Genomic DNA, 18,808 nt, shown 5'->3' with positions numbered 1-18,808 from the left:
CTTCGGTCACTCTTAACCTACGTCTCCACTTTCCACTCATGAGAAGAACTCCACTATCTCAAAAGATACTACACAATTGGTTTTCAACGCTCACCGACAAATATTTACAACACTCACCAACAAACGTTTACAACACTCACAATGCAATCACACAACACAACCTCAAGTGTTGGCCTAGCCCGTGTCGCCTTCATCAAGTGCTCGGATTTACAACCTCTCTCTAGGTTTTACTACTGACGCCACTCATCTTGAAATTAACCCCGTCTCTCGCCACACACTCCTATCGGTGTACTTATGTATTACAAAGTGAACTCTCAACAATTAAGTACAAATAAAATAATTTGTTCTGCAATACAATTTGAGAATGAAATTAAGCTCACTTAATCACACTCACAACCCAAATGTATTATATGTAAAAATACTCAAGCTCAAATATGGGTGTGTGTGAAAACAATATGAACAATAATAAAAACTAAACTCAATATAAAATCTAGCTTAAATAAAATTGATAATCAACAAATAAATATGTAAAGCTAGAATTCTGAAATAACAAGAGTGAGAAACAGAAGGAATTGAAGCTCAAACACGAAAGAATCAATCTTCTTCCTTTGTGAATGTTTCTTTACAAAACAAACTTTAAACCGCTTAAAAACTCTTAAACAAACTTAAACCCATTTGTAAACTTGTCTTAAAATTTTCTTCATTAGTTCAGAAGTTAAAAGGTATGGGGTATATATAGGATCAAGAAACAAAGCCCCAAAAACCAAAAAAATATTATAAAATAATAAAATCTAGAAAACTAGCCGTTATTCCTAAGATCATCAATTCGGTCGACCAGATGACACTGGTCAGTCAACCGAAGGGTGTCCAGCGATCGACCGAAACAAAGTTATCGGTCAATTGAGGAACCCTAAGAAAAATAGCTAAAAAATCTTGTTCTGGTCGGTCCGAAAGGTCATGTTCGGTAGACCGAAATACCCTAAAGAGCAATACTTAAAAAATCTCGTTCTGGTCGGTCGACCGAAAGGCCTTGTGCGATCGACCGAAAACTAACATATGACAAAACTTCAGAAAAAATGAATTTGAAACGTCTTTAAAAATTATCAAATAAATTCCAAAAATTGTAAAACTTGGGAAAATGTATATAAACATGAAAATGAACATGTTACAAAAGAAATCTTTCAAATTGCATTTTCTATTTGTGAAAACTCATCGTTTTGTAAAAACTCAAAAATACGTGTTTGTATGAACACTTGATTTTGACATATGAATTAAACTAAGTTATAAAAATATTTTGAACTGATTTATGGACTATATATAAGATGTATACAAAGATTATTTTGTACATAAGTCAATAATATAAAAATTACTGAAAAATACCCAAATTGTGATGAAAGTAAGAAATATGTATGTGTATATAATTGAGCTTAAAAGTATTGATACACAAAATACACATCATGATGAAAGTAAGAAATATGTATGTGTATATAATTGAGCTTAAAAGTATTGATACACAAAATACACATCCTACACTAATATACCATATATGTGTATATAATTGAGCTTAAAAGTATTGATACACAAAATACACATCCTACACTAATATACCATATATATGCATATGTAGCTCGGTCGTGGATCTTGACTTGACTTGTATTTGCTCCATTTATAATATAGCTCTTGAATCATTCAACCTGGGTTAATCAATCAAAATCAAACACTAAAAAACACTTTATAAATTATTTATTAAATCAACAAAACAAGATTAGAGAATTAGGCTCACCACATGAGTCCTAACACTTTTTATATAAATTTGTGCACTCCTACTAAAATGCTATCATAAATTGACATGTTGACATCCAATCCTATCTTCAACTAAGAATCCCAATCAAATTAAAATAAACCTGTTAGCCTTCTTGTTTTGATGATGATTTACAAACAATTTACTTCTAATGTTGTTGTTTAGTGTTTGTGTTTTTGTATCAATTGTAGACAAACAACATGTTGGAGGATGGATGGAATTATGCTTCAACGATCATATCCAATGGAGGTTGGCGGAATTATGGAGTGAAGCCTATGCAATTCAAATTGAAGATCCAAGTTCTAACTTCATTCGCGAGTGTGCCAAGTTAAGCTACATCGAAGATTTCAAGCTTGGGTAATATTAGTTTAGGTTTATATTATGTGTGTTGGTACTTTAAGCTCAATCATATATACATTTGGTTTCTATGTATAGTTAGTCATACATATACATATATGTTTCTATGTATATATATAGTTATATATACATACATACATAGTTTTAAGTTTTCATGCTTATAAATATAAGATTACATATTTATTATTGTGTATCTATTTAACTATATAGACATGAAACAAATTTACATTCATATATATAATAATATGTTTCATACTCTATTTTGTTTAAAAATATATTGCATAGAATATGCAATTTTGAGAAAATATTGTATTCTTATTTATGGACTTAACAATCATGATATACATCTTTTATTAAGTCTATAATAATGTTTAAAAATATTTTAAAGTCGTGTTTATGTCAAAACATCAAATTTCATGTATATCAACTTTTCATATTTTCAACTAGTTTTGTAAAATAATGAGTTTTCACTATTGAGAAGTACAATTCCAAAAATTCTTTTTGTAACATGTTAATTAACATGTTTATAAACTATTTCGTAAATTTTATAATTTTTAGAATTTATTTGATATTTTTAAACATGGTTTAAAATTGAGTTTAGGTTTGTGCACTTATAAGTCGACTCATAAGTCGACTCATGAGTCGACTCATAAGTTGACTTATGAAGTGCATTCCAGTTGTGTTTTTTCGTCTGTTGAGTCAACTCATATAAGGCGACTCATAAGTTGACTTATCAGAGAGCCGTTGCACAGTAACGGCTAGTTTTCTGTTTTGTTTGTTTATGGGTTTTTGGTCTTTTTCTTGGGGTTTTTGATGGAGTTTTGAATGGGTATAAATACCCCTTGCTCTCATCTTTCATAAAAAAACTAAAAGAATGTTTTAAATAAGTTTAACAAGGGTTTAAAGTTTGTTTTAGTTTGTTTAAAAGAGTGTTTAAGAGTTTTGTTTGTGAAGAGAATTTCACAAGAGCAAGTGGAGATCATCCTTGGTGTTTGAGCATTCACTCTTCTCCCTCTCTCTACTAATTTCACAAGAGCAAGTGGAGATTGTCCTTGGTGTTTGAGCATTCACTCTTCTCCCTCTCTCTTGTTATCTATAGAGAAGTTTCCCTAAACTCAATCTAGCTTTACATTTATATTGTTTCGCTACCATTTTATTAAGCTAGTGTTTATATTGAGTTTAGTTGATTTTATTTACTCTTTGTTTACACACACAACCATTGAGCTTATTGTATTTGCATACATTGTATAATTGGGTTGTGGGATTGTGTGACTTAGGGTGTGAGCTTACATTGTGTTCTCATCAATTGTAGAGAACAAATTTATTTGTATTGTGAGCCTAATTGTGTTGAACACTTTGTAATATACTTGTACACCGAGAGGAGTGTGTGGTGAGAGACGGGGTCATCCCAAGAGAAGTGGGGTAAGTGGTATTGCCTAGAGGTAGGTTATAATTCCTAACCCTTGAGGGAGACACGTGCTAGAAACCAACACTTGAGGTGGTAGTTAGTGTTGTTACATTGTGAGTGTGGATTGTAAAGTTTTTGGTTAGTTAGAAAACCGTATTGTGAGGTGTAAACGCTTTTTGGGTAAGCGTAGAAAACCCGGTGTGATAGTGGAGATCTCCTCGAGGTGAGGAGCGGGGACGTAGGTCGTGGGGACCGAACCTAGTGAACAAATCGTTTGTTTGTGATTACATTGGTGCACTGATTTTTTATGTTTATAACTTATATCGCATTTGTATATTGCTCATTGTTTATATAACACACTATCTAGTTTAGTTTGTTTACCCTTGAGTGTTTTGTATATCCTTGCATATATCTCATAGTATATCTTATTGCTAGGATATAGCCCTTTGTTCATATTGCATATTCTTGCTCATAATTAGTTGTATATCTATCTTGTAAGAATATATTTGTTAATAAGTTTTAATTAGCATTTAAATCGGATTAGATTAGTATAAACCCTATTCACCCCCCTCTAGGGTTCTTTCCTAGTGGCATTAGGGGTCTAACAATTAGTATCAGAGCTTGGTGCTCTTTGATTTAAGGTCTAATCGCCTTGAGTTAAAGATCCAAGTTATCTTTTTGTGCTAATCTAGTTTTGAGATTTATTGGTATCTTGCTTGCATATTTTTATAAATTACTTTTTGTGCTAATCTAGTTTTGAGATTTATTGGTATCTTGCTTGCATATTTTTATAAATTATGAATATAAATGATGCATCTTGTTTAGGCTATGATCCTAGTGTTGCTCCAAAATATAGAAACTTCTCTTATGCTCAATAGTGCTTTAGATTTAAATATTTGTTAAATCTAAAAATATTAATTTATGGAAAGTTATTAACACTGCTTATATTGTGCCCACGTTGGAGAAATTCAAGTGGAGCAAACATGATAAGAAGATGTTTACAATGAACAAGTTAGTGTTAGAATTCATACTTAATGCTTTTGAACCATGTACGTCTAACGAACTTGCTCATTTTGATAGTGCTTACACAATATGGAAACTTTTTAAAGCACATCAAGGTGACTTGGAGGAGATTCGACGCGTCGTGGTGGAACGGACTTCAAGTAATAGTGGAGCATCATGCACACGTCCACTAGGGGATAACCCTAGTGTGGTAAGCGAGTCCGAATCCGAATATGATTTATCTTTTGATGAACTCGCCTGTGCTAGTAAAAAATTATTACATGCCTATAATAAATTGCATAAAGATTTTATTGATTTACAAAGCAAGCATGAAGGTTTAAAATCCGATCATGAAAAGTTAGCTTCCAAATTTGATATCATTTCTCAAGAGAATGATACTCTTAAAAAAAATAATGATATGCTAAATTTGGAAAATAATAATTTGAAATTGGATATTGCTAACTTGATTCATGATAAAAATAATGCCATGTTAGAAGTAAAGAACATAAAAAATGATACTGCTTCTTTTATAAATGACTATTTATGTTCTACTTCTAATAAAAATGCATATGTGCCTAATAATGATGAGTTGAATCTTGTTAAAAACCGCATTTCATCTTTAGACTCAACTCTCGTTACATGCATGGATAATCATAAGAAACTTATGAACATGTGTGCTAAGTCTCATGCTACTATATCTAAACATCCCATACATCATGTACACATGTATAGCAAAATTTACAAGTGTTCAAATTACGGCCGAAAAGGCCATATTGCTAAATTTTGTTATGATGCACATAAACCTACAAAGACTAATATTAATGCTCCTTGTGCATCTCATAAGGCTTCTTCATCACATACACATTCACATTCTCATAAAGTTTATCATAAGTATGCTAATGTGTATCATTGTGTTTTTTGTGGTAGAGTTGGTCACTTAGCTAAATTTTGTTTTGATTTGCGAAAAGTTTCTAAATCGCAAAATATTTTAAGTAGACCAACATTGTTTCAAAATATTTTACATCTGCAAAATAATCTTAAAAGACCATCTATGTTTGCAAATGTTTCTCATGCACATGTTTATGATCAATAAAATCAAATGAGCCTCTTTCATTGCACTTATTGCAATCGGAAAGGTCATTGCACAATTTTTGCTTTGACCGTGTTCGTGCACCACATGCGCCCAAATGTATTCATAACCCTAGGGCTTTGAGCTTGAATGATAGGGGTCATGTCCCGAACCAATCTGGAATCAAGAATGCTTGGGTGCCAAAATCTTTTTAAACCAAGAATTTTATTATTTTTTATTTTTCATGTCTTGCTTTTGAAAAATGTGTTTTGAAAAAAATTTTAAATATGAAAACAATTTTTTTTATCAATTCTTTTGTTTTCATGATTACTAGTTTTGATTTTTGTTGAGAGGTTCGTGTTTATATAACCCCCCGGATTTATTGGGTGTTTATTCCCAAATCATGTTTAACGGATACTAGCATGATTATATGGGTTAGAACAAGCTTAAGAGCTTGATATATTGTTGCATCTCTTGAAATTTCTTTATCAAATATTTTGTTTTGATTTGTTGCTTTGAATTCATTATATTTTACTTATATGATGATTTTTATATGTTTGTGCTCATGGATCATCTATTCGTGCCTTATAATGTATTCTATGAGTGGTTTGATCAAGTTATATAAAGAAATTTTTTTATCAAACGTTGTTTTTGGACTCAAATCTTGATTTATGATTTCATTTGAGTGATTTATTTTTATTTGAAAACTTTTTTCATGGTTCTCATGTTTTTCTCATTCCTTTGTTTTCATAAATTTATTCATACATGGTTTTTATGTTTGAGTAATGAGACATTATTTCATAATGACATATCAATATATGTTCTCATTGTCTTGTTTGTATGTGAGTTATAGTAATGAGACATTATTTCATAATGACATATCAATATATGTTCTCATTGTCTTGTTTGTATGTGAGTTACATTTAGCATATTTTTCATTTATGCTTACTCACATGTTTTTGCCTTAGTATTCATTTCATATATCCATTAAAGCATTTTGATAGGGAGAGAAATCCCTATACTTATTTTATACTCACCCATGCTTATATGTAGGGGGACCTTTTGCTCTATTCATTCTTGGTGTTTTCTTCTTATTGATGTTGTCAAAGGGGGAGAAATATAGTGAGTATAGCCTTTTTTGTTTATATGCATATGCATGATAATTATAAATTACAATTTAAATTTTCTTTCATGCATATATCTTTTTGTAAATTGTTTATCATCATAAAAAAGGGGGGAGATTGTTGGCCTTCTTGTTTTAATGATGATTTACAAACAATTTATTTCTAAGGTTGTTTGTCTAGTGTTTGTGTTTTAATTTGTATCAATCGTAGACAAACAACATGTTGGAGGATGGATGGAATTACGCTTCAACGATCATATCCAATGGAGGTTGGCGAAATTATGGAGTGAAGCCTATGCAATTCAAATTGAAGATCCAAGTTCTACCTTCATCCGCGAGTGTACCAAGTTAAGCTACATCGAAGATTTCAAGATTGGGTAATATTAGTTTAGGTTTATATTATGTGTGTTGGTACTTTAAGCTCAATCATATATACACACACGTATTTGGTTTCTATGTATATATATATATATATACATACATAGTTTTAAGTTTTCATGCTTATAAATATGAGATTACATATTTATTATTGTGTATCTATTTAACTATATAGACATGAAACAAATTTACATTCATATATATAATCATATGTTTCATACTCTATTTTGTTTAAAAATATATTGCATAGAATATGAAATTTTGAGAAAATATTGTATTCTTATTTATGGACTTAACAATCACGATATACATCTTTTATTAAGTCTATAATAATATTTAAAAATATTTTAAAGTTGTGTTTATGTCAAAACATCAAATTTCATATATATTAACTTTTCATGTTTTGAACTAGTTTTGTAAAATAATGAGTTTTCACTATTGATAAGTACAATTCCAAAAATTCTTTTTGTAACATGTTAATTAACATGTTTATAAACTATTCCCCAAATTTTACAATTTTTAGAATTTATTTGATATTTTTAAATATAGTTTAAAAATGAGTTTTTCTGTGCATTTCAGGTTTGTGCACTTATAAGTCGACTCATGAGTCAACTCATGAGTCGACTCATAAGTTGACTTATGAAGTGCATTCCAGTTGTATTTTTCGTCTGCTGAGTCGACTCATATAAGTCGACTCATAAGTCGACTCATAAGTCGACTTATCAGAGAGCCATTACATAGTAACGGCTAGTTTTTTATTTTGTTTGTTTATGGGTTTTTGGTCTTTTTCTTGGGATTTTTGCTGAAGTTTTGAATGGGTATAAATACCCCTTGCTCTCATCTTTCATAAAAAAAAACTAAAAGAATGTTTTAAATATGTTTAACAAGGGTTTAAAGTTTGTTTTAGTTCGTTTAAAAGAGTGTTTAAGAGTTTTGTTTGTGAAGAGAATTTCACAAGAGCAAGTGGAGATCATCCTTGGTGTTGGAGCATTCACTCTTCTCCCTCTCTCTTGTAATTTCACAAGAGCAAGTGGAGATCTTCCTTGGTGTTCGAGCATTCACTCTTCTCCCTCTCTCTAGTTATCTATAGAGAAGTTTCTCTAAACTCAATCTAGCTTTACATTTATATTGTTTGACTACCATTTTATTAAGCTAGTGTTTATATTGAGTTTAGTTGATTTTAATTACTCTTTGTTTACACACACAACCATTGAGCTTATTGTATTTGCATACATTGTATAATTGGGTTGTGCGATTGTGTGACTTAGGGTGTGAGCTTACATTGTGTTCTCATCCATTGTAGAGAACAAATTTATTTGTATTGTGAGCCTAATTGTGTGAGCTTAAATTGTGTGGTTGTTTGGTTGTTTAGTTAGAACTGATACCCGAGACTTGGATTTGTGTGGTTGTTTGGTTGTGCTTGAGGATCAAGTTTGTTAATCATAATTGTGTGCACAAGTTTGGTTGTATGTGGGACTCAGACCTGATTTTGCCTTTGAATTGAACCTTTTATACTTGATTATGGATGTGAACTATGTATGAGACGCTTAGTTTGTTTGACTTGTCTCCTTGTATACATTTATTCGTGGCCCCATTTTACATCGGAGTCGTTTTATAGGTTTAATTGGACCTTCAACTGGAAAAATTCCATTTTATAGAATTTCAGTCAAAGATGTAAAATTTCCCTTTTAATCTTTGATTTGCGTATCTTGATTCTTGATCTAATTGAACTGTTGTCTTTATTGTAGATTAGCTATGTTAACGAGGAGATCACGCATCCAATATTTAACATGTCATATCACATATTGCATCCCCGCTTTGTTCTCCTTGGTGAGGTAATTGGGAAGAGCTGATATCCTCCTTTATGAGGGTCGATGCTTCTATATTATATCCCCGCTTTGTTCTCCTTGGTGAGGCAATTGGGAAGAGCCGATACTCTCCTTTGTGGGGTGTTGACGCTTATCAGATACGTTTTGCTTGGTCAAAACACATCTTGAAGCAATATGGGGCGATTTCTTGCCGTATCGCGTTTCGTAAGATAGGGTACATCATCGCGTTATTTGCGTGAAAATGTATATTATCCTGTGTGTTCGTGATACAGTTAAAATTATCTCGCCAATTACAAGGTAGTGACTCTATCTCACGGATTCATGAGACGAATTCAACGAACGCCTTGTATCGCCTTACCATTTTTAAAAAAACCTCGTTTAATGAACACGCATTATTCGTTTCAGTTGAATACCCTACGACGGCATTTTCTTCATTCGAGATAGATGGTCACAGGAGTAGTTATTACACTGCCGATGACGATCCGACGTTGATTCCACCCACTTCTCAGTTTGCTTCGGACATCCCAGATGAAGTCTCTCAACTAGTACGGGAAGGGGATCGGCGCACCATACGCTAGCTAATTACTAACACGTCGTTCGTGGACAATACAGATCCTGTTCATCCTATAAGGAAGAAGAATTATATGTTCGGTGACTCCGTGACAGATCCAACCGCCATAACCCTCAGAGATGAGCGGTGGTTATATAGCGATGGCACATCTTGTTTATACCTCCCTCCATTCCCTCGTCATCTCTCACTGACAGAATTGCGGAGGCAAGCGGTGTCACGACAGATGTTGTGAACTCTGACAGAGGAGCTCACCAACGTTCACTGTGGATACGTCACCAGTCACTCACTCCCGGGCTCAAGTGGTAGAAATCATATCATAGGGTTACATCCCGGTGTGATGGGATTGGAGGACTCACCTAAAGGGGAGTTATTTACAGTGGCTTGAACAGTAAAGAATCGCCTTGCTATGCTAGGTTCCATAGCTGGTCTCATTCTTTAGATAAATTATGGTTGGGCAGAATGACAGGTTAATTATGTCCTCAACCGATGGGGTGTTGAATTGAAGGCGATGGGGTTATATGAATGTAGGCTGTCTAAAAAATCACAATATATAGCTGATCCCCATCAAGCTTCAATGATGAAAGTTACAATTAGATGACTTTCATGCCAACAAATGCAAGCTGCAAATGGAGGACTTTTCACATAGATCGAGAAGAGTTATAATTCAACGACACTCCCGACAATTGATGAAAACTCTATTCAGTGGTCTTCACAATCAACAGTGAGAGTTATAATCTGACGACTTTCACACCCCATAACAGCTAACGCGAGGATTACTGAACAATGGTCCTTGTAGTGCTCTTCAGAAGAGGTTACAAGTCAATTAGCCCCTTCTAAAACGCGGAACTCATCTTCGCATTATAATTCTTGAAATGCAGGCGACCCCCGCGTTTCCAAGCTGTAACAAGCAAAACGCGGGCGGCTCTCGCGTTTTTGACGTTCAGTCAACACCCAACTCCGCGTCTCAATTCTAAGATGCGAAGTTAGGGTCCTGAACGCCAAATTGGGCGTTTGACTCATTAAAAAAAAATGAGTTGAACGGTTTCAGAACCGATTCCCCCATGATTTGAGGGATTTTCACGCACTTATGAGCGGATTTAGGGGATGGTTAAACCCCTGATCCTCTTATAAATAACCGCCTTACTCAACCAAGTAAAGGGGTTGAAGATTTGGAAGATCAAAACCGCACGGAGTTCAGATCGAGGGAGAGGTTCGACCAGATTTCGAAGATCAAATCATTTCCGAAATCAGTAGAGTTCTTGGCAGTTAAAAGATCAGATTCTTCAGCAACAAACAAATCTATTTGGCTTATCAACCGATCATTCGGTTCTAACAACTCTTTTCACAGAGTTCTAGCTCGTTCTGAGTTCTAAAAACTCGTTAAGAGTTATTCCTCAAATTTACCACAGAAGTTCATTGTTCCCACGAGATACAAGATGATCGGATCGTCAACAGAGAGCAAATTCGATGCAAAAAATTCAAAGGAGGCACTCCATCGCTACCGAGAAGAACCCGGTTTTAAACATAGGGGAGAATCAAATTTATTCTCCTCTCTTTTGTAATCGAATTGTAATTGAGATCGAAGGAATACAAGTCAATTTTCTTTCAATCTTTTTATTACAAATTTTTCCACAAATAAAAGATGGCGACTCTGTTGGGGACTAGCTTTTCTGACGAAGAAGTGGTGGCGCAATCCTACGTCCACCTCAAGGGAACTACTGTTAAAACTCTCATCGTGGAGTTTGATCAAGCCAAATACGAGGAAGCCCTTTCCTCTGGATCACTTAGCCCCAAGGCTAGGCGTGACACCCGTAAGATCTCCAAAGAGATCATAACTGTTGCTGAAATGCCAAAGAAAGCCCTCTCCTTTGGCCAAGATTCATCGAACAGCTCTTCTGCCTCAGGAGCGGGCTTAGCCTCTGCCGAACTCATCCAGCGAGTTGAACGTCCCACATCCGCATCAACACGACATGCTTCGGGTCATAAACGACCTATAGAGGAGACGAACTCCATGAATGCTAATGATGCTGCTGCCAAGGCTTTGAAACAAGCCAAAAAGAATGCCGCTCGAAGACGGAGAAGATCCATACGACGAGCACATCTGCATGAAAGCCGAACGCTGGCCCAACACGAGGATCACGTTCTTGAGGCTCTGCCCGAGTGCAGCGTCTCCACTCCAGAACGCGTACTTTGTGGTAATGAGCCCAACTACAAGCCTCGGCTGATACAGCTGAAACGCGACCCTCAGTGGCGCATTATTCCTTCAAAACGCAGCCCTCAGAAAGGCGTTGCCGAAGATAAACGCACACCTCACATGTGCGTTCAAATGAAACATGACCCTCAAAGGTCTGTTTCGCCAACCAAACGCGATCCTCAAGGGTGCGTTCAACCAAACATGACCCTCGAGGGACTGTTTCATCATTTAAACATAGGCCTCGGCCTAATGTTTACAAATCCAAATGCGACCCCTCGCGTTGTTTTTTAAGAACGCGATCCTCAAGAGGTCCGCCAAGTCCAAAAAAGTCAACATGGGTTTAAAATCCATGTTCGATAAGAATCAATCTTACCCACTCAAGGGCAGGGGGTTCCATCTCCGTCTCCACGCCCAGAGAAAGATTCCTCCGAAGTTCCTTATTTGCGGGAATTGTTGTCAGGAGAAAAACCAGTGCAGCAAGCAGCTCACTCATGCCAATGTGAGCGGCTTATCTCTGTAGTCCTTTCAGAATGCCATTGTTGCGCATCCGTACCTCAGCAGTCTGTGTTCAACAGGTTGACGAACGTTGTTAGACCTGCCAAACGACAACGTCGACACAAAAAGAAGACAGCGGAAACTGAATACCCCGAAGTCACTATAAATGTGATAGGTAGAGGGAAGGCTTCAGATCCCAGTTCTGAGGAGTCACAAAGAAGTCATTCCCCGACTGTTCGGGAAATTTGCGACGAATTTGAAGGGGTATACCGGCACACCCGGACTCGTACAGGAGCTATTCGATCGGTTAATTATCAAAGGTTAGCCAAAGGGATCGTTTCTGACGATGAACATTCGGCGATTGTCGAATCTTAATCTTCGAGCTCCGTTGTGGCTCGAGAGGCCCACGTTTACATGTCTGGAGGCTCTGAAGACCTGGCAAAAAGAGTCGACGAACATCACATCATGCTCTAGGCACAAAAGGAGACACTTCTCCAAATGAAAGATATGTTGGCCCAACTCCTTGCTGAAAAAGCCATAGACCTGAATCTTCCCGGAGAACAATCTCGAAGGGAAAACAGAAAGCACCTGAACATTCGGATCACGAGGCTCAAAACATAGAATCTTCTTCTGAAAATGAGAAGGAGACGGAAAGAGAATTGCACCCTCAGTCCACTAAGGTGGACGAGCTAGAAGCTCGCCTCAACGCAATCACCAACAGAAGCGAGCTCCACGAAGAAGGGGTAATACGACCTTACCCCGCTGAATGGGATACAGCACCCTATCCACTGAAGTTTAAGGCTCTAACCTTATAACCATTCGATGGAACAGGTTTGCCAAATCAGCACATCTACTACTTCAAGTCACAGACTGGAGACGTGGTAGAAAACGACGCCATCCTGACCCGCTTGATCATCGGAATTCTTAAAGGAGTCGCCTTCGAATGGTTTATGAAACTGCCTGCTGGATCTATTCAGAAATGGGTAGATTTGGAAAGGCTTTTCTTAGCCAGGTTCTTTGAGGACGATACGGAAGTTTCGGTCCCGACTCTTCTCGCCACCAAGCAGAGAAAGGGAGAATCTATCAAGACCTATGTGGAGAGATTCTGCAGCATGGCATTGCGATGCCCTTCAGGTATGAGCCAATCAACTTTGGTTGAAACTTACAGGCATAACTTGCAGACTCAGCTCCTTGATCAGATGGGGGTAGCGGAGTGTCGCTCCTGGAGACAACTACTATCGCAAGGAGAACAAGCCAAAGAGATTGTTTCTCGAGTTAAAGCCGAAGAAGTTACACAACCTAAGCCGCAGCAGTAACGCAACCAGCACAATGCTCCGCGGTCTAAGGAAAAGGAGACTTTGGCGGCTGACGCCAACACGCGAGCACCACCGCCTGCTAAACAAGGCAAGGCACCAAATCAGCAAAGAACGCCGAAGCAGTATTCATTTAAAGAGGAGCATGTAGACACCTTGCTCCAGTTACTTCGGAAGAACAACAAGCTACAGCTTCCTGAAATCAGAAAGCCGTATGAAGCAGGGAAGGTGGATGACCCTAATTATTGCCGCTATCACAGGTTCCTAGGACATCCTACCAGAAAGTGCTACGTCTTCAAAGACATCCTGCAAAATCTGGTGAATACTAACGTGCTCACCCTAAAGCCAGAACAAAAGACCGTATCCACTAATATGATAGCAGTCCAATTCGGTGGCTTCCCTCCGGTAGTGACTGTAGATGGCGCTATCCCCATTCGTGAAGGAGAAATGCACTTGAAAAACACTAACTTGTACAGTCAGGAGGACAGGGGGTTGGTACCCCTCACTACCCTAAAAGGGGAGATCATGTTGGTTCATCCCGATTTGGTTGGAGACCAGCAGTGGACGAACACTTCGTTCAAAAAGAAAGGAGGCAAGGCTAAGTCTTCCAACATGATTAGCCCCTCTATGCATGAGAATGATGACCTTCTCAAACCCCTCACCGACTCAGAGGAAGAGAGAATCGCCCTGGCAGCATACCTAGGAGGCAATCTTGGCACCCGGTCAGGAAGAACTTACTTGAAGGATTATGACCAAAATGCTCCAGAAGCCGAAGAACAACCCTAAGATGCTGGGGATTCTGTACCGAAGAAACCGGTCGATAAAGGGAAACAGAAGAAGACCCGGTATAATAAAAATCTCCTTCAAGAATTTGGAGAATCGAGTGCCCCTTTCCAGTTCAATGTCATGGCGCAGTTGGCCAACATACCGGCCAGAATTACTCTATATGAACTCCTAAGGTTGTCAAAAACCACTAAGGAAGCTCTGATTGAAGCATTGAAGAGCACGAAAAGCTTTATTACTCAAGTCACTCCGACTCCTGAAGCCCCCGAAGATCAATCTTGTTGGCAATGTCTGCAAACAGCAAGAAGTTTACCCTGCATATCCTTCACTCAAGAAGACATGCAGGTCAAGCACAAGCATGATAGGCCTCTGTACTATACAGGGTATATTAGGTCTTCAGAAATCAGCTGTGTTCAAGTTGACCTAGGTTCAGCACTCAGCATTATGCCTTACAGGGTCATGCAGGTCTTAGGGATTCCTATGCATCGGCTGAACACTACTCAGACCACCATCTTCGGTTTTAACGCCAACAGCACTCGGCCCCTGGGGAAGATCAAGCTCAGGTGCCAAATTGGAGACCTCAAGTCTAAAGTAACTTGTTACATCATAGACGCGGACACGTCCTACAATCTATTGTTAGGACGACCATGAATTCATGCAAACCGCATTGTCCCGTCCACCCTATATCAGGTCATGAAGTATGCCAACAATGAGGGGGAAGTCCAAACCCTGATTGCAGAAAAGTACCCCTTTCGAGGGGTGGAAAACTTTCACACAGACTCTGTCTTCTACTTAGAATCTCAAGAGAAAGAAGACGTTGATAGTGGTAATGAAGCCGATGTCGAGCCGGATCCTGAAGAAGATTGTCCATGGGAGCTAAACTTCGATGTAATGGGTCAGGATGAGAGCAATAATAATGTATCGAGTGAGGGCGAATGGTGCATTAATGAAAATTTTATTTTGGCATACTTGTCTGATGAGTCATCTAGTAATGAACAAATAAAGAATAATACTAATGCAGGTACCAACCCGTGGCATACATTATGTGCAGAGGCATCCCTCACATTACCAATTAAGTCATCCTTCGTGTCAGATGAAGAAGCAGAAGATGCACAAAATGCTTTCTTCAAAGTCCCGTCCAAAAGGAAAGGGCAGAGGCCGATCCATTTCGGTAAAGTTAAACCTGAACCACTCAAACGAGGAAGCTCAGAAGAAGATGATGGAGTTCCTCAATTTCATTACCATGAACCCAATTCTATACATTTGATGAATCGAATGGGATATAATTTTAATGAAAAATAGGGTTTAAACTTCGGGAAAGGAAGGCGAACGCCGATCCGAATGTCTCTAACCCCCGAAGGAAAACCTCCGGATTATTATCAAAAAACCGGAAGGGGTGTGGGCTACATCACAACCCCCTCTGTTTCAGAAAATGAAATCAGTAATTATTTGCATCAGGACCATTCATCTGGAACATCCTTATGGGAATCCAACATCAGTGTCGGACCTTTCTTTAAAAGTTTTACCGTGAACATGGTTTCAACTAGTCATCCAGATGAAGACGCAGGATGATACGAGTTGCCGTGAGAGCACTCTTGATCGCGGAATTATCAAGAGTGGGTAAAGAAGAAAACAACTGAAGAACACAAGAGTTAAAATTAGGGCGAAGGAAAATACCTTCTCTAGATTATGAGAATCAATTAGATTTACAAAATCTCTCTCTCACAATCTCTCTAGATCAAAGAACAACCTCCCTGATCTCTTTTCTCATTACAATCTGAGTTTTCCACCCTAGAAAAGTCGTGTTTCTATTTATACTAAACAGAAATCCCAACTGGAGCAGGAAACAGACCCAGGCCCGAATCCGCTACGCGGTCGACCGCAGTGCCCAAGGCGGTCGACCGGTCAGAACGTCGAAAAACTGGAAAATCGATTACAGTGTCCGCAGCGCCTTCATCGGTCGACCGCTGATTTCCGGTCGACCGCAGAGCCTTCATCGGTCGACCGCTCTCAGTCCCGAGACATAGTCTGGGCCTGTGCACTAAGCGGTCGACCGCCGTGACCAAGCCGGTCGACCGGCCAGAGTCCAGCTGCAAATCCTGCAGTTTCGCCGAATCCTTCGACTTCGTCACCTCCAATGGCCTCGTCCACGACTCCTCTACTCTATTCTCAAGATACCATGAGAATCATCTATCCTCAAGCTATGAGAATCATCTGTCCTCAAGCTCCATGAGGATCGCTAAGCTCCCGAAGAGAAGATACACCCGTATCATGGGTCCCCCCTTTAGGAACTTGAAATCCCATTCAAGTTAGAACTTCAGCTGAGGGAACTCGCGAGCCCCTCCTTCTCTGTTGAACCACTTAGCCTTGCTAGGAACCTGACCTTGACGCCCAATGAGAAACGACTCCTTTGTCCCCCGCCTCGTCTTGGTCGTCTTCCGTTCCAAAATGCAATCTTCTTTCAGTGGCTCCTCTCTATCAAACCACAAGTCTTCAACATGCGGTAAGATCATCTTGTCATCACCTTCATCATCCAATAATGGAGGCTCAAACAACTTCAAGTACTCGGCATTGATCACCGAATACATGCCTAAGTAAGGTGGCAAATCTAAACGAAAAGCGTTGTCGCCAATCTGATCGATAATCCGAAACGGACCATAACGAATAGGCTTCAACTTCTTCCCTTCTCCTTTGAGCCTCTCCTTACTCAATTTTAGCCATACCATATCGCCTTTACCAAAGTTACAAGGAACCCGATGTTGATCATGCTTCGCCTTGTACTTAGCTTGCGATTTCTTCAATTGAGCTTCAACCGTGGCATGAATATTTGCAATCTTCTCAAGAAATCGCTGAGCACGTTGTCTCTCACTCCCTTCCTTGCCGTCCACTGTGGCTTCACTTGAAAACACAAGATCGAACGGGCTCGGCGGTAAAAATCCATAACAAGTCTCAAACGGTGACTTTCCGGAAGATCCATGAATTGCCCGATTAAAAGCAAACTGCAAATATGGTAAACTCTCATCCCAAGTCTTAGGATACCGGGAATTATACCCCCGCAACATGTGCACCATAGTCCGGTTGACTACCTCCGTTTGTCCGTCTGTTTGTGGATGAAAGGTCGTGCTCTTCTTCAATTTAGTGTCCATCACAACATACAAATAGTCATGCCCGCGCTTCGTAGTCGGAAACCCTCCTAGAAAATCCATAGAAATGCTCTCCCACGGCCTAGAAGGAACCGGTAATGGTAGGTACAATCCTCTCTTCCTGTTAGAAGGCTTCGAAATACAGTATAACTTACACCCTCCAACATACTTGGTCACATCATCAAGCATCCGTGGCCAAAACACATGTCGCCGTAGATTGAGAAGCGTTTTCTGAATGCCAAAATGCCCTTGCACACGCGAGGTATGTGCTTCCCGAATCCACTGCAACCTATCACCATCCTCCGGAATGCATAGTGATGTCCCACGATACAACAATCCATCTTCTCCAAGTGCATACTCCCCCCTTCGACCAGCCTTCGCCTGCTCCAACACACTACCAAAGTCCCTATTGGATGCATACAGCTGTACATACTCCAAAGGAACCAAGGGCAGAATACGCGTCGCCACCAATAAAGACCTTATCGGCGGACGAGATAACATATCGGCCAACTTGTTCGTCGCCCCCTTCTTGTACCTAATAATGATGTTGAAAGCCATCAAATACGACATCCACTTCATGTGCCGTGCCTGCTGTAGCTTTGTCTGGGCATGTAAGAACTCCAACGGCTTATGATCCGAATGCACGACCACCTCCTTCCCTAACAAGTACACCCTCCAATGCTTAATTGCTTGATATAGCGCATAGAACTCCTTGTCATAGGTTGGGTAGTTCGCAATAGCACCCGAAAACTTCTCAGAATGGTATTCCACCGGTTTCCTATCCTGAATCAACACCGCGCCCATCGCATAATTAGACGCGTCGGTCTCCACCTCGAAAGTCCACTGCAATTTCGGCAACGCCAACACCGGTGCCTCCGAGATCTTCCTTTTTAGCAACTGAAAAGCCTCCTCATGCATCCTTCCCCACTCAAACTGAACTTTAGCCTTTGTGAGGCCATGTAACGGTGCCGCATAAGTCGAAAAATGTAGAATGAACTTGCGCAAATACTGGCAAGCCCCCATGAAGATCCTCACCTCAGTCACTATCTTCGGCGTCGGCCACTTTGTGATCACCTCCACCTTGCCTGGATCTATCCTCCGCTGGCCCTTCCCTACGATGAAGCCGAGATACACCAACTCGTCCTTCCCGAACTCGCACTTTTTTCCGTTGAGCTTCAGCTGTCCGTCCTGCAACACTTCAAATACCTTCTCAACATGAACGAGATGCTCCTCCCAAGTCCTGCTGTACACCAAGATATCATCAAGGTAAACTATCACAAAATCCTCAATAAAGGGTCGCAACAAATCATTCATAAGCCTCATAAAGGTAGCCGGAGCATTG

This window comes from Asparagus officinalis, chromosome 1 (genome assembly GCF_001876935.1).
Source record: "Asparagus officinalis chromosome 1, Aspof.V1, whole genome shotgun sequence".
NCBI classification, from domain to species: domain Eukaryota; kingdom Viridiplantae; phylum Streptophyta; class Magnoliopsida; order Asparagales; family Asparagaceae; genus Asparagus; species Asparagus officinalis.
The sequence above is the reverse complement of the archived record's forward strand: the minus strand, read 5'-3'. Positions refer to the sequence as shown.